This window comes from Pelophylax lessonae, assembly GCF_965119305.1.
Source record: "Pelophylax lessonae genome assembly, chromosome: 3".
In the NCBI taxonomy this organism is placed as follows: domain Eukaryota; kingdom Metazoa; phylum Chordata; class Amphibia; order Anura; family Ranidae; genus Pelophylax; species Pelophylax lessonae.
Window position 1 is genome coordinate 97,672,279 of NC_138770.1, and position 20,962 is coordinate 97,693,240.

General features: G+C 45.0%; 2 protein-coding genes across 2 annotated transcripts in view; one reads left to right on the forward strand and one right to left on the reverse strand.

The window, feature by feature from the left end:
• LOC309549397 (uncharacterized protein) overlaps positions 1-1,226 on the reverse strand; it is a gene marked incomplete at its 3' end in the record, with an annotated part of 167,859 nt that extends 166,633 nt beyond the window's left edge. Inside the window, exon 1 of the mRNA XM_082249656.1 lies at positions 1,134-1,226. The remainder of the gene's footprint in view (positions 1-1,133) is intronic.
• Positions 1-20,962, forward strand: part of LOC309550094 (uncharacterized protein) — a gene marked incomplete at both ends in the record, with an annotated part of 286,669 nt that overhangs the window by 260,884 nt on the left and 4,823 nt on the right.

Here is a 20,962-nt window from a genome sequence, read left to right on the forward strand (position 1 = left end):
GCTTCTGGATTCAATATTCCACCTTCTAAATGTATTACCCGAGCGTTTCTCGGGCGAAGCGAGCAGGAGTCACGAAAGTGGCCCTTGCCTCCACAATAGAGGCATAAGCCCAAAGTTCTGCGTCTAGCATGTTCTTCGGGGGTTAGTCTGGTCTGGCCCAGCTGCATAGGTTCCTCAACAGGTAACAGGCAGACAAGGGTAGTCAAGGGACAGGCCAAAGGTCAGGGTAACAGGCAAACAGGAATAGTCAGAGACAAGCCAAAGTCGGTACACAGAGGAGTAGTTTCACGCACACGGCAAACAGGAACTAATACTGTTGAACAGCAAAGCAGGCCTGCAGTGCGCTGGTTAATATAGGATTCCTGTGATGACCTTGGGCGGGGCAGGAACAGGAAGGAGAGGTGATAAAAGCAGCCAGAAGGAAGAGTCTGGCCCTTAATGCAGACATGAGGAACAGGTAAGCTACCAGACATTATTGCATATCCATGACACCCAGTCCTTGCCCTACTCTGGACCAATCAGTGAGCAGTTTGGGTGGAGCAATGTATTTAGTGTTAATGACCCACCTGTGCTCATCTCTGTGGGAGTGTCGTCCTCTATAAATGTCCCTATTATTCCATCCTCCTCCATAGACTGCTGATCATCCCTCACGTATGTCTCTTCTGCTTTACACTCAACTTTTATAGCTATCAGACCTTCACCCTAAACAAAAAAAAAAAAAAGAAATAAAATGTAATTAGTAAAATATGAGCACACAGAACAATCGACACATTGTCTCCACACGTCCATGTTCTAGAAACTCTGTCCCACCAACCTTGTAATGTTGAGGGAAGGGGTGATCTTCCTGTGTGGAATCCCGGGAATACAGAGGACAGGGACATCTCTCTGGTGGGTTCCTGGTATTAGGAGGCTCCATCATATCCTTGTGTCCTTTTGAAAACTCCTCCATCACTCCATACTCCTCATCCTCCTCTTTATACTCTTCTTTAACAACAATATTATAATCTCCGTGATTTCCACTCTGAATATATAATAAAAATGACATCAGTTGTAACATTGCAGATAATGTACATATAACAATGCAGATAATGTACAGATCCTAATGATACTATCAGTTATTGTTCCTCATCTACCTGAGGATGGTGAGGGATGGTGTGACCTTCCTGTGCGGAATCCCAGGAATACAGAGGACGGGGACATCTCTCTGGTTGGTTCCCATTACTGGATCCATCTGTAGGAAACACACACACTGACTGAATACATTGTTTCTATGTGTTTATCAGATGATTGAGGATCTAGGTGGACCCTCTTACCCGGTGATGTGAAGAGCCGATTGTCCATCATGATGTCCTTGTAGAGATCCTTGTGTTCTTCTATATACTCCCACTCCTCCATGGAGAAATAGACAGTGACATCCTGACTCCTTATAGGAACCTGACACACACAATTATACAGTCACCATCCAGACACATCCCTTGTCTGTTACTGGACAATGTCCCAGAATTCCCAGCACCGCACCCCTTTCCTTGATGTTCTCTCTGGTGACTTCTAGAATCTTCATTGTATTTCTCTATTCTATCAGGGAGGGAGGTGGAGGCAATGTGATGGTCATTTGATCTCCAGTAAATGCGTATATAGACCGCACTGACAAGAATGTGAAGCAAGATTACTAAACAGTTTGCCACCTCTAAAAGTGTAAAAAATAAATAAATGAAGAACACCAGAATATATAACTAACATCCCATGTATAAAAAAGTCCCATGCAAATAATAGTTGCTTGAAAAACAAGAGTTAGGGGAACAGGTGCTGGTGCCATTAGTAACAGATAAACACGTGACCACTTCCAGGTGACCCCACATGGATGTACACTCACCACAATGGATGGACCTTCTACTACTAAATAGGTCTTAATACTCTTTTTCTGGTTGGACCCATTGAGTATCTTGTCACCAACGTGACTATTTACATGTACCTGGATGGGATTTCTTCTAATGCCATACACTGCCAACCCCCCCCACTAATAAAAGTAGTATAATCGGTAAGACTGATACAGTGGGAAGGTGATTGGTGGGAAAGGGTATACATCTCTAAAATGAAGAGAATGTTCAGGCCCTGTAAGTGTGGAAAAGACGTCACAGTGACTATGGAGGAAGAGGACGGACATGACGGGGGGTTACTAGGTGTAAATAGAAAATAAGATCTTATTAGATTGTAAGCTCTAACGAGCAGGGCCCTCTGATTCCTTTTGTTCCAAATTGTAGTGTAACTGTAATGTCTGCCCTCATTTTGTTAAGCGCTGCGCAAACTGTTGGCGCTATATAAATCCTGTATAATAATAATATAATAATAATAATTACCTCTTCTTCCACTTCCACCAATGTCTTCTCTCTACTTCCTCCTGTCTCACCTTTCACCCGGAACTTCCTGTCTGTACCTGACATCACTTCCTGTCTACATCTGACATCACTTCCTGTCTGTCTTCCACAGAGATCTCCCGTCTGGGTAGAAGTGAGATCACCACCTTGTGGAGCTCAGAGAAACTACAGCCTTGAAAAACGTCTGTTAGTGTGAACACGGCCTTGTGCTATATGTGTATGTACTGTATATCCTTATAGATGGGGTCATCTCCACTCCCACCAAGGGGGGTAGAAATATTTTACTGCCTAGTCCAGCCTTTCTCAGCCAGGGTTCCACCAAAGTTTTGGAGGGGCTCCTTGAGCAATGAACAATTTCTGTCTCATATACAGATCACTTGTTTGGTTTTGTTTTGTTTAGGTTTGTACTGAATTTGTCTTATTTGGGGGTCAGAGAACAAATTACCTGAATAGGTATTCAGCCAAGATGACCTCCAGTTGAAGTATGACTACCAATACTAAATCAGCTTCTGGCTTCAGTGAGGGCAGATTTTAGTATTTCCTTGTAATAAAAGGCATTACACGATGCGGGATTCCCCTTTCTCTCCTCCCTGAGTGTGTATGAAGAGGCGGAGCTCCTGCTGGAACAGCAGTCGGAGGAGGAAGCCGAGTCTAGGAGGGAGACTGACAGAAAGCACAGCAGACTTGCAGGAGTGAGCGAGGAGGATCCAGTTCCTTTGCCATCGGAGGTGAGGAGAGTGTGAAGGATGTTTGTGACTCTGGTAGCTGAAAAGCTGGGAGTCATATTGCTCTGGTGAGTACTACCAGGGGGGTGCCCTCACCATCACGTGTGTAAGAGGTGGAAGAAGGCGTGGCTACACTACAGCTAGCACAGTTTGGAGCACTTTAACAACTTCAATCCCTTGTGAATCAAGCAGGAACCACCAGTGTGTGAACTCCCTCCACCAGTAAGATTGGCCTCTCACCTTGATACCAGACCCAAACGGGCCAGCATGAGCATATCAGGGGATAAACAGACTATCACAGGTAACCTCTCCAGCCTTCACCTCCGGGGGTCGCCAGGACATAAAATAAAGATAAAGCAAAGATCTAGTGCTCTCTGAATGTAAATAATGAGCCTTTATTGAGCATAAAGGGGTAACTCACATTTGTTGGGCACTCAGCCGTACCTGCTATTATGGCATTCAGTGTTGGAGAGTAGCACCAGAGCGATCGGCGTCAGGCACGCAGGCTCCGCCTCCCTATACGCGTTACGCCTGGAGCGTGGGCTCCGTTTGGCTTCTTCGGCAGGGTAGCAGGCACGGCTGAGTGCCCAACAAATGTGAGTTACCCCTTTATGCTCAATAAAGGCTCATTATTTACATTCAGAGAGCACTAGATCTTTGCTTTATCTTTATTTTATGTCCTGGCGACCCCCGGAGGTGAAGGCTGGAGAGGTTACCTGTGATAGTCTGTTTATCCCCTGATATGCTCATGCTGGCCCGTTTGGGTCTGGTATCAAGGTGAGAGGCCAATCTTACTGGTGGAGGGAGTTCACACACTGGTGGTTCCTGCTTGATTCACAAGGGATTGAGGCTGTCCTGTCAACCCCTGGATATACTAATCATTACTTTGGAGCACTTTATATGAACATTTATGTTTCATCAGAGCACATATGATGGACACCATATTTTGTTGATAACACTTGTTGATTCATGTAATCACTAATTATTTTTGTGCACTTCTGGCGCAGCACGTTTTTTGATTTTTATGTTTTTGTTGTGAGGTGTGGACACAATTTGTGTATGCAGCCGGATTTATATATTGATTTATTCTAGCACATTTTATACACATTTGAATTTCACTTAGTCTTGCGCTGATAGTTTTTTCACTACTTTCACAACTTATCAACTTTTCATTCATTTGTGGACTTTTTTTTTTTTTTTTTAAAGAAAAATAAACTGATTTAGGTAGATGCAAAGTGGAAGCAGTAGATTTGCAGAGAATACTAAATAAAGTACAAAATATTGTATGATTAAATGAATTTGCACAGATTTTTAGTTTATTTAATATAGCAGCAAATATTATAGGATTAAAGAAGTAGGTGCAAAGTAGAAGCAGTGGATCTGCAGGGAACAGCATCTTGAACACAAAGCACTTTATGTTGAATATGAATTTGCACATGGTTCAGTTTACTTAATTTATTGATAAACACCATAAGATGAATGAAGTAGGTGTACAGTGGAAGCAGTAGATCTGCAGAGAATATTACTTTGAGCCCCTAGCACTTTATATATGAATGTATCCACATATTTTAGTGCATTTGTGATAATTTATGTGCACACACAATAGGACAGCGCTATGACACATAATGCTCTTCTAGTTGATAAAGGGAATACTTACCTTTGTTACAGCAGCAGTCCGGTATAAGTTATTTTTGTAGGTATTTGAGTTGTTACACATAGTGCGTTTTTTTTTTTTCCATTTATATTGGTGACATAATTGCCCAAATCTGGGGATCAGGAGCCATTTCCACCCTTTACTCTCGGCTGGGGTTCTTTGTATCCCTATACCAGATATTTGTTTGTTTATGTCTGCAGTGGTGCAAAAACCTAGAATGATAAAACCTGTAAGTGTACAGAAAACGTGCATGTGACCACACACTAAAAGTGCTGTTAAGAGTGTGCATTTAGTCCACCCCCGGAAGGGGTAGGACCTCTCCCCTGATCCCTGGAGACTCCTGACAGGGAAAAATGGTTTCCATGGTCTGCCTACCCAAATGGCCTGGCAGACCCCATTCTTCTAGGCTAGCCAAAGCTGACTTGGTCGAGGGACTCTCCCGAAAAAAGACCCCCCAGGAGCAGGGGGAAAGGAACCTAAAGGCCACACATCCTCCCCCTAATATGATTGGAAGGATTGGGAAACAAGGATTTCGGGCACAAGAGTTTTTTTAAAAAAAGTTATTATTTTATTCAACAAAAAAGGTTTAAAATCATAGAAAAATACAGGCAAATAATTGTGTATTGAGGACACAGTGAGACCAATAAATTGTCTATACTGTAAAGTATCTCAGTACATAAAATTTGAGGCAATAGTTTACATACAATTCAAAACACAAGACCATTAGTAGTCATATAATTCTCGAAACCGTTTGCTCGATGTCAGAAGAAGACCGCCGGCGGACACCCGAACAATAAGGTGCCGGTCAGCGGGGTCAACTGAGAGTATAAGTTAACTTTCACCATATAATATATGACCTTTGCTCAACATGTTTCGCTTTCTTAGGAGAAAAGCTTCGTCTGGAGCATATCATTTCTTTTGTCTGTACATATAGTAATCAGGCACATATCTTAATTTTCATAAGAAATTCTTTAACGAGGAGGACTGTGCGTTTTGGGAAGCTCAGAGATAGACACTTATATAGTGACATAGTAGTGAGGGTAATCACTCCATGTCTATTATCAGACTTGGAAAGGGCGGAGGTTCCCCATCCGGTGGGGACTGTGCGGAAGCTGGGAACAGCGTGGCAAGGGCCTATACACAAGCATTGGAGATATGCTCCCTATATTAAGCTCTCGCCCTTTCCAAGTCTGATAATAGACATGGAGTGATTACCCTCACTACTATGTCACTATATAAGTGTCTATCTCTGAGCTTCCCAAAACGCACAGTCCTCCTCGTTAAAGAATTTCTTATGAAAATTAAGATATGTGCCTGATTACTATATGTACAGACAAAAGAAATGATATGCTCCAGACGAAGCTTTTCTCCTAAGAAAGCGAAACATGTTGAGCAAAGGTCATATATTATATGGTGAAAGTTAACTTATACTCTCAGTTGACCCCGCTGACCGGCACCTTATTGTTCGGGTGTCTGCCGGCGGTCTTCTTCTGACATCGAGCAAACGGTTTCGAGAATTATATGACTACTAATGGTCTTGTGTTTTGAATTGTATGTAAACTATTGCCTCAAATTTTATGTACTGAGATACTTTACAGTATAGACAATTTATTGGTCTCACTGTGTCCTCAATACACAATTATTTGCCTGTATTTTTCTATGATTTTAAACCTTTTTTGTTGAATAAAATAATAACTTTTTTTAAAAAAACTCTTGTGCCCGAAATCCTTGTTTCCCAATCCTTCCAATCATATTAGTTAATTGAGGATAGGGGCACACCCTAATTGGATACCTCATGGCCCAGATTGCTGCTGTCTGTGGACACATGACCTATAAAATAACATCTTCCCCCTAGACGTCAGGGCAAGCATGAGGACTCACGCCCTTCATCCGTGAGAAAAACACAACAAAAGTGAAAGAGTGACAAACAGTGGGAGAAAATTAATAGAAAATAAAAATGTGGACATGCATGTCGGTGCACTGGCCGGGCTCTGAGGCCTGGTAACAAAAATTGCCCCGGACATTAGCCAAAAGGCCCAGCCTATGAGGCGCAGTGCAGAAAGAAAGCAAATTTGGTGGCAGTGACCATGTGCCTGTTCACATCGTGAGGTCCCACACCCAAGTGTTACTAAGAGTATCCCTAGGGCGACCACACCCAGGGGGCACAAACACTGTGGACTTTCTGCCTTTCCAGCCCCTGGCTGGACAAGGTAGAATGTTCAGATCAGGAGGTAATGGGCTCTTCCAGCTTTCCCGGGGGAAATACTCCCATGTCCCAACTGCCTGTGGGCGCCCCGGTTTCTGTTCCAGCCGGTACTAACCCTCCAAGCCCCTATCACTCCAGCAGGTTTGCATAGCCACCACCCAACCTTGGTCAGGTAAGATGACAGCACAGTGCCCCCGCTAGATCACTGATAAGAACAGATACTACACTTGATCTTAGCCAAAAGGCTCAGAAGCGATATATATCCATATAGCAGATGTTCTACATGACTAAATCTGTAATCAATTTTACTGCAAAATCAAAGGTGTCAAAATGTCTCCCCTTGAGCAGTAATATATTTCTACCTCCTTTGGGGGGAGTGGAGATGACCCATCTATAAGGATATACAGTATATACACACACAGCACAAGGCCGTGTTCACACTACCAGGGTTTCTCAGGGCTGCAGTTCCTCTGAGCTCCACAAGGTGGTGATCTAATTTCTACCCAGACAGGAAGTCTCTATGGAATACAGACAGGAAGTTCCAGGTGAGTCAGGTGGAAGTACTAAGGAGATATTGCTGGAAGTGGCAGCAGAGGAGGTAATAAGATCTTATTTTCTTTTTACACCCAGTAAGCCCCCCGTCATGTCCGTCCTCTTCCTCCATAGTCACTGTGATGTCTTTTATCTCCAGCAGATGATGATACACACACATATATAGTGTGGAAATGTAGAATAACCCTGTATATTACAATGAGGGAATTTATGGTCTGTACCTCAAGGAGAGTTATTGGTGTCAGTAACTGCCAGTTCCAAACATTGTATGTGGGGGGGGGGGGAATGAAATGATAATTAAAGGTTGGGATTAGGGAAGATTTCTGTAATATTTTACACAGGAATGATCAGCGCCCCCTCCAGAGACACTATGACGAGTCTCACAATAGGAGTCCATACCTCCCAACTTTTGAACTTGACAATGAGGGACACTTAAGGCCCCTTTCACACCTATGCGACCTAAAAGTCGCGCAATTTTACCGCGATTGTTTGCCGTGATTTTGACTGCACTTGAAGCAATGCCTATGGCTATGGTCCTCAAAACGCATTAAAATCGGCCCAAAGTAGTGCAGGGACTACTCTGAAGTAGTTGCGACTTGAAGTCTTACAGATATGAAGGGTACTCATTGGAAATCATGGAGTACAACTTTTTATGTGACTTTGCAGTCCCAAATCGCGGGACAAGTCGCACAAGTGTGAAAGGGGCCTTAGAAGAACCGAAGTGTGGATAGCGCAGCGCACCATGCTGAGTAGCGGGCGTGGCCATTTGGTTGTGGTTTAAGGCGTGTTGTCAAATCATATTGGGGACATGTTTACATCACTGTAATATTAATCTCAGGATTGAGGATGGAGGGGGTGGACGGAGAGCTCAGGATTCAGGATGGAGTGGGATGGATGGAGAGCTCAGGATTCAGGATGGAGGGGGATGGATGGAGAGCTCAGTATTCAGGATGGAGGAGGAAGGATGGAGAGCTCAGGATTCAGGATGGAGGGGGGGGGGGGGTGGACAGAGAGCTCAGGATTCAGGATGGAGGGGGGTGGACGGAGAGCTTAGGATTCAGGATGCAGGGGGATGGACGGAGAGCTCAGGATTCAGGATGGAGGGGGATAGACAGAGAGCTCAGGATGGAGGGGGGTGGACAGAGTTCTCAGGATTCATGATACAGGCTTTTGGTCAGTGTTTGGAGAGCAGAAGAGGAGATTCAGACTGCTGATCAGTATGTAAAGATAAGAGAGGGGGTGCAAGCGTCTGGCTAGTTTATGGAGAGAAGGATTGGAGATTCAGACTGCTCATCAATGAATAGAGAAGTGAGGGGATACAGGCTTCTGGTTAGTTTGTAGGGAAAAGAAGAGATTCAGATTGTTGATTGGTGAAAAGAGAAGAGAGGGGTGCACTGCAGGCTTCTGACCAGTGAATGGAGGAGATTCAGACTGCTGACTAGTGAACATAGAAAAGAGGGGATACAGGCTTTTGGTCAGTGTGACCAGAAGCCTGAGTGTATCCCCTCACTTCTCTATTCCTCTCCTTCTCTCTATACAATAACCTGAAGCCAGGCTGTATCCCTTCTCTTCTATGTTTACTGATGATCAGTGAGAGGGGATACAGCCTGGCTTCAGGTTATTATATAGAGAGAAGGAGAGGAAAATCAGACTGGCGATCAGTGAAGAATAGAGAAGTGACAGTTAGGGAGCCGAGGAGGAGTTTAACAGCACTTCACTCGGCTCCCTGCTACAGCCCTGACAAGCAGCCCATGGGGAAAGAAGCATACGAAAAGGAACAAATTCGGATGGTTGTGCCAGGACCCAGGGCACCCACCAGCAAATGTGGGCCAAATCTGCCCTGGGTGCCTGGCGCTTCCACCCGGTACACAGGAGAATGAAGGCTGCATCACACTCACACACTTGTTGCCGGAGGGAGATCACACATCATGACATACGGTCGGTCTCTTGTCTTCCTTCCTAGAGAGCACACGCCTCCCCTTACACAACATTCCTGGAGTGGGCGGGGCTTAGTGGCAAAGCCCAGGGCATTGTAATTGCAGGCTTCCAATAGCGAGGGAGTGGGCAGAGATACCGGCAAAGCCGTGGACACCGCATGTGTTTACAGTCTTCTAATGCTAGCGGCGCCATGCTAATGATAAGGGAAGACAGGTGCGGGTTTAAGTGGCTGCAGGACACAGCCACTTAAACCGGTATCTCTGCCCACTCCCTCGCTATTGGAAGTCTGAATCCGCGGGACAGCGGGACTCTGTTAGAAATGCGGGACAGTCCTGCGGAATCTGGGACTGTTGGGAGGTATGCTGTTTTTTCCCCTTTCTCTGTTAAAGCACCTCCACCATAGTGAGTAAGGCCTCCCTATTAACACATTTATCCCCCCCCCCCCCCCGATGTTAACCCCTTCCCTGCCAGTGTCATTAGTACAGTGACAGTGCAGATTTTTTTTTTAAGCACTGATCACTGTATTGGTGTCACTGGTCCCCAACAAAAGTCTCAGTTAGCTGTGCGATTTGTCAAGGAAAATGTGACAGTCCCGCTACAAGTCGCTGATTGCCGCCATTACTAGAAAAAATAAAAAAATTACAATTCTATAAAAATATCACATCATTTGCAGAAGCGATATCTTTTGCGCAAACCGATTAATATGCGCTTATTGGGATTTCTTTTTACTAAAAATATGTAGCAGAATACATATTGGCCTAAATTGATGAAGAAATTAGATTTTTTTTTATTGGATGTTTTATAGCAGAAAGTAAAAAATATTGTTTTTTTTTTTTTCAAAAATTGTTTGTCTTTTTTTTTTTTTTTTTGTTTATAGCACAAAAAATGAAAACCGCAGAGGTGACCAAATACCACCAAAAGAGCGTTCTATTTGTGGGGAAAAAAGGACATAAATTTTATTTGGGTACCGCGTCGCATGACCGCGCAATTCTCACTTAATGTAACGCAGTGCCCCATTGTTGGTGTCAGTGGGAGGAATTGTGCCCCATCATTGGTCCAATGGGAGGAATTGTGCCCCATTGTTGGTGCCAATGGGAGGAATTGTGCCCCATCATTTATGTCAGTGAGAGGAATTGTGCCCCACCATTGGTGTCAGTGGGAGGAAATGTGCACCCATGGTTGGTGACATTAGGATGAATTCTGCCAATCATTGATGTCAGTGAAGGAACTATGCACCATTGTTGGTCTCAGTGGATGAAAAAGTGCCCCAAGGGCCAGATAAAAGCAATCAAAGGGCTGCAGTTTGGAGACCACTGTTCTAGACAGCTCCATTTGCCCGCAGTTTATATAAGTGGACATGACATACATATGCATTCACTACTGCGTGCAAGTACATGGGGAAGGGGGTGCTTTAGATTTTTTTTTTTTTTTAATTGTTTATTGTATGAATTTTTTTATTTATTTATTTATTTTATTTTTTTTTTACATTTACCCGTTACATTTTTTTTTACCACTTTTATTTCTATTAAAAAGGAATGTAAACATCCCTTGTAATAGGAATAGGGCATGACAGGTCCTCTTTATGGGGAGATCAGGGGTCTATTAGAGCTCCAAATCTCTCCTCTGGTCCCCCCTGCAGCCAATCAGACCGAGATTGGTGGCCAGGTAAACAACGGGGCAGAACCGGAAGTGGGAAATACTCGCCGCTCCTGGTCTCAAGGGTTACAGAGTGAGGGGAATGATGTCAGTTCCTATCTCTGTGTACAGGGCAGCCATCACTGCCGGCCACATCGTGCCTCCGCGATGGGACCAGAGATACCCGGGAGAGGCAGTGGGAAGGGGGCAGGACCCCCTTCCACCACCCGCAGAAGTGATCGAGAGGTTAATTAGCCACTCAAATCATTTCTGCCTTGTACAGAATCACCGTCTGAATAAAAAATGATATCGGGATGATCCCTGTAAGTGCACCCACCATCCCGCTATTACCACTGAACCCCAAAGACGTATAGGTACGTCTATTTGGGGGAATGGTTTAAGTGTATTTTTCCCCAAAAAACTGCGTTTGCAAAACCGCTTCGCAAATACTGTGTGACATAATCAATTGCAATGACCGCCATTTTGTTCTCTGGGGCCTCTGCTAAAATAAAAAAAAATTGTATAATGTTAGGGGGTTCTAAGTAATTTTCTAGCAACAAATACTGATACTGTTCGGAAGAAGATGAAGGGAGAACACCCTGAAGGCCAGTCCTGAAAAGTTACCTGTTAGAGCAAATACCCAAAACATCACCGAGAGAACTCAACTGTTTTACTCCAAGGAACAAATACAGCTACAATCACCGTAAGTACGCTAAGTACAAATCATGTCTGCAGTCTCTTGCCATCTTCTGCACCATGTCTGCAGTCTCTGGCCATCTCCTGTACCATGTCTGCAGTCTCTGGCCATCTCCTGTACCATGTCTGCAGTCTCTGGCCATCTCCTGTACCATGTCTGCAGTCTCTGGTCATCTCCTGCGCCATGTCTACAGTCTCTGGCCATCTCCTGCACCATGTCTGCAGTCTCTGACCATCTCCTGCACTATGTCTGCAGTCTCTGGCTATCTCCTGTACCATGTCTGCAGTCTCTTACCATCTCCTGTAGCATGTCTGCAGTCTCTGACCATCTCCTGTAGCATGTCTGCAGTATCTGACCATCTCCTGTAGCATGTCTGCAGTCTCTGACCATCTCCTGTAATATGTCTGCAGTCTCTGACCATCTCCTGATTCATGTCTGCAGTCTCTGACCATCTCCTGTACCATGTCTGCAGTCTCTGACCATCTCCTGTACCATGTCTTCAGTCTCTGCCCATCTCCTGTACCATGTCTGCAGTCTCTCTCCATCTCCTGAAATAATGTGTCTGCAGTCTCTCACCATCTCCTGTAGTGTTTCTCTGGTGTGTGAGTGATGTGAGGTGTATATGTTTTATACAGGCTGCGTGTGAGTGACCTTACACAGACCCACCCACACACAGAAAATAATATTCACACATATACTGACAAAACACACACACACACACAAAAAGTTACATGTATACTGTCATTACATACATACAAAAAAAAAAAAAAACAGGTAATAGTCCTGCCCTCTGCACGTAGCCTCCTCCTGAACTCTGTACGTAGCATCTTCCTGAACCCTGCACATAGAATCCTCCTAAACCCTGCACGTAGCGTCCTCCTGAACCCTGCACGTAGCCTCCTCCTTAACCCTGAACACTGCACGTAGCATCCTCCTGAACCCTGCAGGTAGCATCCTCCTGAACCCTGCACATAGCCTCCTCCTGAACCCTGCACGTAGCCTCCTCCTGAACCCTGAATGTAACATCCTCCTGAACCCTGCACATAGCCTCCTCCTGAACCCTGCACGTAGCCTCCCACTGAACCCTGCACATAGCCTCCTCCTGAACCCTAAACCCTGCACGTAGCATCCTCCTGACCCCTGCACGTAGCCTCCTTCTGAACCCTGCACGTAACCTCCTCCTGACCCCTACACCCTGCACGTAGCCTCCTCCTGATCCCTGCGCATAGTCTCCTCCTGAACCCTGCATGTAGCCTCCTCTTGAACCCTGCATGGAGCATCCTCCTGAACCCTGCACGTAGCATCTTCTTGCACCCTGCACGTAGCACCAGCATACAGAGGTCACACTGACCACCAATATGCGGGGCCATTGGTTACCAGTCCACAGGGGACATAAGAAATCAAATAAAACAACTACCATGCAACTAAAAAAATCTCAAACGCAATAAGAGAATTTTTTTAGCTGGTTCCCTCATCTAACGTGCAACAATAAAAAGCAAAGAATGCAACACTGCCCTACACTTCATCTATAATATTCTACAAATGGACTTATAAGTGCAATGGTGACACCTATACATGAATATCCAGTGCAAATCCACCAATGTATTACAATATAGTAATGATGGTGTCACCCCCCTCTGCAAAAATATTTAGAGAAATTGCAGAATACTGAAGAAAAGAAAGACACTGCTCCAGGTGTATATTGTGTGGTGATTGCCAGGAGATAGGATATCCAATAGAGTGCTGGCCCCGGCCCGCCTCCGTGGGAACACTTGTAGGAAAAGAATTAGCCGCACATCCAGGGATTCCAATAGGTTTCAAATACCTTTATTTCCAAAAAGTTGCAAGTGATGACACCAAAGACACCAGCATAAAGTCTCGTAGACTCGTTTCACACATACATCTTGTGCTTAATCATTAATCAATGATTAAGCACAAGATGTATGTGTGAAACGCGTCTACGAGACTTTATGCTGGTGTCTTTGGTGTCATCACTTGCAACTTTTTGGAAATAAAGGTATTTGAAACCTATTGGAATCCCTGGATGTGCGGCTAATTCTTTTCCTACAAGAGAAATTGCAGCGCTTCAATGTGCAAATAATGGTGAAACCCCCCACATACAATAATAATAACAGAGATGCTAATCATCCCTTGTATTAGAATATAGGAGTGATGGTGTCACCCTCTCTGCAAAAGGGAAGAAATAGCGCAGAGCTGCAATGTGCAAATAGTGGTGAGACCCCCCGTTATATAATCATAATAAAATGTACAATTAATGTGCATATTTTACATTTTATTATGATTTTATATCGGGGGGTTTCACCACTATTTGCACATTGCAGCTCTGCAATATTTCTTACCTTTTGCAGAGAGCGTGACACCATCACTTCTGCCCGGATTGGATTTGAATTTAGCCACCCCATTCCCTCCCCCCCCCCCCCTTCAAGTTTTTCCTCTATCTTATCCTCTTAACATTTGGTAGTCATATCCCAAAAAAATTCAAACAGTATCTTTATCTTTTTTTGTTCTATCTCATGGACGAAATGTGAGAAATAACGTATATATCATACAATCATTCCATAAACACATCCCACATACACCACATATACCATTAGAAGAAAATATGCTTATAAAATAGTTTACCATTTGCCAGAAAAAAATAAATAAATATGTCCATGGATTTCATTTTAAAAATCTGGTCAGTCATGGTTACACTACGAGACGTTTCTCGGGGCTGCAGATTCTCTGAGCTCCACAAGGTAGGGATCTTACTTCTATCCAGACAGGAAGTCTCTATGGAAGACAGGAAGTGATGTTAGATAAAGATAGGAAGTGATGTCAGATACAGACAGGAAGTTCCATGAGGTACGAAGTAGTGAGGAGACATCGCTGGAAGTGACAGCAGAGGAGGTAATAAGATCTTATTTTCTATTTACACCCAGTAACCCCCTGTCATGTCCGTCCTCTTCCTCCATAGTCACTGTGACGTCTTTTATCTCCAACAGATGATGATACACACATATATTATTATTATACAGAATTTATATTGTGCCAACAGTTTGCACAACGTGAGGGCAGACAGTACAGTTACAATGCTCATTAGAGCTTACAATCTAAGAGGGAGGGTCAAAGGATACAAAAGGAAATTACTGTGGGGGATGGGCTGATGGAGAAAATAAAAGTTCAGTTGTTAGGTGGGACAGGAAAGGCTTCTCTGAGGAGAAGGATTTTCAGGCATGGTCTAAAAGTGGACAGAGTAGGAGATAGACAGACAAATTGGGATAGGGAGTCCTAGAAGATGGGAGAGGCTCAGGAGAAATCCTGGAGGCGAGCATTGGAGGAGGTGACGAGGAAGCTAGAGAGCAGGAGGTCTTGCAAGGAACAAAGAGAATGTTTTGATTGGTATTGTGAGACTAGGTTAGTGATGTAGCTGAGAGCCGAGTTGGAGATGGCTTTGGGGGACACTGGGTTCCAGTGAAGGGATTGGTAGAGAGGGGTGGTGAACACTGAATGGAAGCCAGTGGAGGGATTGGCAGAGAGGGGTAGCAGATGCTGAGCGGTTGGTAAGGTGGATAACCCTGGCAGCAGCATTCATGATGGACTGAAGGGGGGGATAGCCAAAGTAAAGGTAATCCAATGAGGAGAAAGCTGCAATAGTTGAGGCAAGAGATGACCAGTGAGGGAACTAGGAGCTTTATGGTGTCATTGATTAGGAAGGGAAGTATTTTGGAGATGTTACGGAGGTAGAGGAGGCGAGCTTTGGAGAGTGATTGGATGTGGGGCCGAAAGGATAGTTCAGAGTCCAGGATTTCACCTAGCACTCTGAAATGCGGGGACGAATGGAGAGTTGAGACGTTTATTTTGACAGAGAAGTCGGGAAGGGGCACGTGGGGGAGGAAATATTATGAGCTCGGTTTTGGATAGATTAAGTTTGAGGAAGTGATGTGACACCCGGGCTGATATGTCTTTTAGTAAATTAGTTCTATGTGAGGAGACTGATGGAGTGAGCTGAGGGGTAGAGACATAGATTTGGGTGTTATCAGCATAGAAATGGTATTGGAAGCCATGGAGGCTATAAGCTCACCCAGGCAAGATGTTTAGATCAGGAATAGGAGTTGTCCAAGAACAGAACCTTGGGGGACCCCAACGGAGAAAGGTAGAGGAGGAAGTAAAGTTGTGACTCTGAAGGTGTGGTGGGATAGGTAGGATGAGAACTAGCGAACATTACAGTCACTGAGACCAAAGGATTGGAGTTTTTTAAGGAGGAGAGGGGGTGGTCTACTGTGTCAAAGGCAGCAGAGAGGTCCAGAAGTAGGAGTACAGAATAGTGTCCATTGGATTTGGCCATTAGCAGATGATTTGGGAGTTTAAGGAGAGCAGTTTCTGTGGAGTGTTGAGGATGAAATCCTGATTGATGTGGGTCTGCCATTAGTACCGGTAGTCTCTCCAGTCCATGTGAGCTGCAAACCTGGGTGTGATAACTAAAGCAGTGACAACTCCGGCATCTTTGTTTGTGGTTTTTATTTGATTTAATGGGGATGGGAGAAGGGAATGAGTGGGATACTCCTTGAGGTTTGAACTAATTACACGTGGGACTTTACTCCTGAAAAATGCCTGTTGGCGCTTCCTTGACGCCAGCCGGCACCAGCTAACGCTGAGAATACTTTGTAGAACACAGAAGTGCTGAATCCTCGACTATTAGTCCAGAAGACCCGGAACTAAGAACTGTAGAACTCCTGACACTGTTATACTGTATAAGCCACTGAATACTGTCCTCCGCTTTGGCTAGCTTGAGGTAGTATGTTGTAGAACTCTGTATAGCTGTACTTGCAACTGGCACACTCTGTACAATTCAGGGTCCAACTGCAGGTACCCCCTTTAACTTGGAGCTCTTCAGGGTCCACTGACTATGTACCCCCTCTGTAACTTCAGGGTCCTCAACCTAGGTACCCCCTTTACAGCTAGCTGACTCTGGATCCCAGAACCTCTTCCGGAGTGGTCCCCTTCTGACACTAGGCAGACCCCCAGGGGAAATCCTTAGTACTCACGACCTGTGTAGGCTTTCCTGGCAGTGGACCCCTCTCGCTCTCCGCAGGCTCTCAGCACACCAGATCCTCTCAGCTCACTCAGCACTCTCTGGACGCTTAGGCGACACCCCAAGATATCCGCTTCCTCAGACAGGAGGAAAGACAGCTGCACTCTCCTTCCTGGGACTCTGCTCCCGCCAAAGACACTGTGTCACGCACTTCCCCCAAACTTATACCCACTCCCAGAATCCTTTGCAGCATAATCTGCCTTCTGGGGTAGTTACAAGCCTGGATATGCCCCCTGATTGGGCTTCCTTCACTGCCCTATGAGAAACCTCTCACAAGAGCCAGTGGGGAGACTTCCCTCTCAGGAGGCACATCTGGAAACCATGACACCCTGACTAAACAAATCACAGCCCTGCTGTTAGGCAGACAAGGCCAATATACATTTACCTAGCACCTACCTGTATAGGGTGCTACATAAGTATGGGAGTGATGCCAGAAGAGTGGGAGATATTGGGGTTACAGAGATATGTGGGTTACAGAGTGTAGGATGGAGTCAGAGGGTGACCTTAATATTTGCAAGGGTACAGGGGGTCGGTGGTTAGGTGGGTGTTGAAAAAAGTTTAGCAACATCATCTATAGTAGCTGGGTTGAAAAAATGAAGAGTTGATTGTGCCTGTGAATATGGAGTGATATCTGTACAGCTGGGATGTTTGTAGTGATTGGTGATCTCCTGGGCAGTGGATGAGTTAGTGGGTGAAGGCAGTTGTGGACGAAGTAGCGTTTAAGGTAGAGAAGGGTTGACATGGACAGGATGATAAGTTGTAAATGAGAGTGATAAAATAGGTCTGCTTGACAGTGAGGAGACAGGATTTGTATTTTTGGAGGGCAGATTTATATTGGTTGAAGTCTTTAGAAGACTTATTCTTACACCACAGGCTTTCAAGAGATATATTTTGAGACTTCTGGTCTCATCTGTTTGCCAAGGTTGTAGGGGTCGGGGCCTGGTTCTGTTTGTACTGAGGGGGGCGAGCTAATCCAGGGTGGAGGACAGAGATCTATTGTAGACAGAAGTGGTTAGATTGGGGCAGGATATGGGTGAGATTTTGTCATAGAGGTGGTCAGTAGCAGGGAAGAGAAGGGTTCAGGTGGGTTAAGTGGCAAAGGTTTCTACAGGTAACTGTTAGGTGGTTGGAGGGAGAGGAGGTGAAAGTCTGGGAGATAATGAAACTAATATTGTGGTGATCAGAGAGAGAAAAAGGAATGTTGAAGAGATTGCACAGAGTTCATAGGTAGGGGAATACATAGTCAAGGGTGTTGCCATCAGAGTGAAAGCATGAATTTATTGCTTCAGGTCGAAAGAGGAGGTTAGACTGAGAAGTTAAGAAGTAGCAGGAGTGTTAGTTTTAACAGTGATGTTGAAGTCCCAGAGAATGATTTTGGGAATTTCAGAAGAGAGAAAGTAGGGTAGCCAGTCATCAAGAAAGGTTGATACGGGTCAAGGTGGCAGATAGATCACAGCACTTCTAAAAGAAATTGAAGAAAATAGATAAATACAATGTGCCTCAAATGAGGAGAGTGACGGAGAGGCAGGTGGGGAAGTACCTGAAAGATCCTATGTGGGGCTAGAAAAAATTCCACTCCACCTCCCTTCCCTGCACGGGTCTGGGGAAGTGAGTCCAGAGAAGGCCATCATGGAGGAGGGAAGCAGGAACAGCAGTGTTGGATTCATGAAGCCAGGTTTCAAAAACCACAAGTAATTAGTGATAAAGAGGTCGTGGACATAAGCTAGTTTGTTACAGAGCAGGCATTCCAAAGGGCGCAAGAGAAGGGGTTTTGGGAAGAAGAGGGTTAGAAACAAAATTGTGTGGATTGCTGCTGTTGCCAGAGAGCATGGGGTGATGGGAGATTTCAGTACAGTTAATCGTTGGAGGCCTAGGGTTTGTGGTTTAATCCAGAGGTTGGGAGAAGCAGAAGGGTGAGGGAGGTAATATGGGGTTGCAATTTATATGAAGGGACATGCCACAGGGTTCTGGAGGTTTTATTAGCATGTGGGTTTAGAATTAGCAGGAGTTGGTGAGCACAGTAATAGGGAGAGGGAAGTAGTGAGGGTGATCTATACAGGCTGTGGGGTGGAGAAGCGGGTTTAAGGAACAGAGAGATTAAGGAGAGAGGACACAACTATCAGAAGGATTGGTAGAAAGTGCATGTTACAGAGAGGAAGGAGAGCGGAATGGGGAAACAAGGTCACCTGCAGTCTATTTGGTGTTTTTCAAAGTAGTTTGCTGTGTATTCTCGCTTTGTGCAATTGCTGAAGCGCAGAGCCGAAGTGTGCCCACTTAAATAAAGAACCCACTTATAGAAAGACATGTGCTCCCCAGCCATATATAGTGTGGAAACGTAGATGAACCCCTTCAGGGTCATAGCATTCCACCACTTACAGGGTTCAATCATTTCCTTAATTTTGGTGATGTCACCTTTTCCACCAATGACCTTCTCACCTCATCAGTCTATTGTAGAATTACTACATCTATACTAACAATGTCACGCTTACTCCTAACGCAGGTGGTCAGACACTATAGCAGGCTTCCGTGGCCACCACACCAGGGCAGGAACGAACTGAGCACAGCAACCAGGTACTTGCGTTTGGCAGACATGCAGAGTGGTTCAATGACAGTCCAGTTATAAGGCAGGCAAGGTTCAGAATAGTCAGGGTCAAATCCGTAGTCAAAAAGCAGGCAGAGTTCAGAGAGTAGTCGATATCCAAATTAAGGCCTTCAACAAGGGAATCCAAACAGCAGAGCAGGGCAGACAAACAAACAGAGAGCTTGAAGCATGTGTTACAAATGCAATATCACAAGCATCAGACTGCAGGCTTGGCTGGCTTCAACCAGGTTTGGTCTCCACTCAGAGACTGACCACATCAGTCGCTTTGCAGATAGCTAGACAGAAAGAAAGAATGCATCGCAGCCAAAACCAGGTTGCTGGAATGAGGAGAAAGAGCACAACGGTCAGGAACCATAAACCAGGCAGAGACAGAAAATGCAGTTAAAATTACACCTTTAAGGTAATAGCAATAATAACACAGAGCAGTAACGCAGTAAAAAACAGCAGCCAGGGTTTGGAAGCCAGAACGGGTAATCAGACATGCCGGGTTCAGAAATCAGCCTTGTCAGAAGCCAGAAATCAGACAGGGCAAGTCATAACAGGAACACAGCAGAGACACACTGGAGATGTTGACCAGGCGAAGGCACGGAAGAAATGAGCAAGGCAGTTTAAATAGCAAAAAGGGGCTGGCTGTAGGCTGGACTAATGAGGCAGGTAATGGTAACCAGATGAGTCCCTGTGGAAACAATAAGTAGCTGGTAATTACCCAACAGCTGAGCAGTCTCTGTGCGCTGAGTAGAGAGCTGATATTAATAGCAGAAGGTCAGCCCTGACAACAACACACTCCTGACAAACAGATTATACTACTTTTATTCGTGGGGGTGGGATGTATTTAGAGAGTATTGGAATAGGTATGTCTTTATATTTTTAGAATTCAAATAAGAAGAAAGAGGAAAAAATGTAATTTGTAGTAAATATCCAGAATTGTTTTTTTTTTCATAATGATCCCAGTCTCAGATATTCATCCTAAAATGTGATCAGTAAAGTCTCCGGAGTACACGGAGATCACAGGAATATGATGTGTCCTGACAAAGCCCACAGAAGAGGTGGGACGCACCCAGGAGAAATTATTCTTGGTGTGCAGAAACCTCACACAGTACCTCCCACCGCTCTTCCTCCCAATGTCCCTCCAATCAGAGTCAGAATATCCTATGACACTGACCACACAGCTCCTCCTCCCAATGTCCCTCCTATCAGGGTCAGAGAATCCTATGAGACAGAGGCATAACTAGAACCTTAGGGGCCCCAGTGCAAGAAACCATGAAGGGCCCCCCTGAGCCCTGGCCAGGGCCCTTCCCACTTATCCCAGGGCTGGAGTGCAGGGGGACCTTGATAGGAGGGCAGTGGGGGTGACACACAGAGGAATGAGTCCCCTTCATTTTCCTCCTTCAGCCGCTGAATGCCTATGAGAGGGAGAGGAGGAGAACTTGGCTTTTAGCAGCTGCAGGAGAAAAATGGAGGAGATTTGTTCCTTTATATGAGT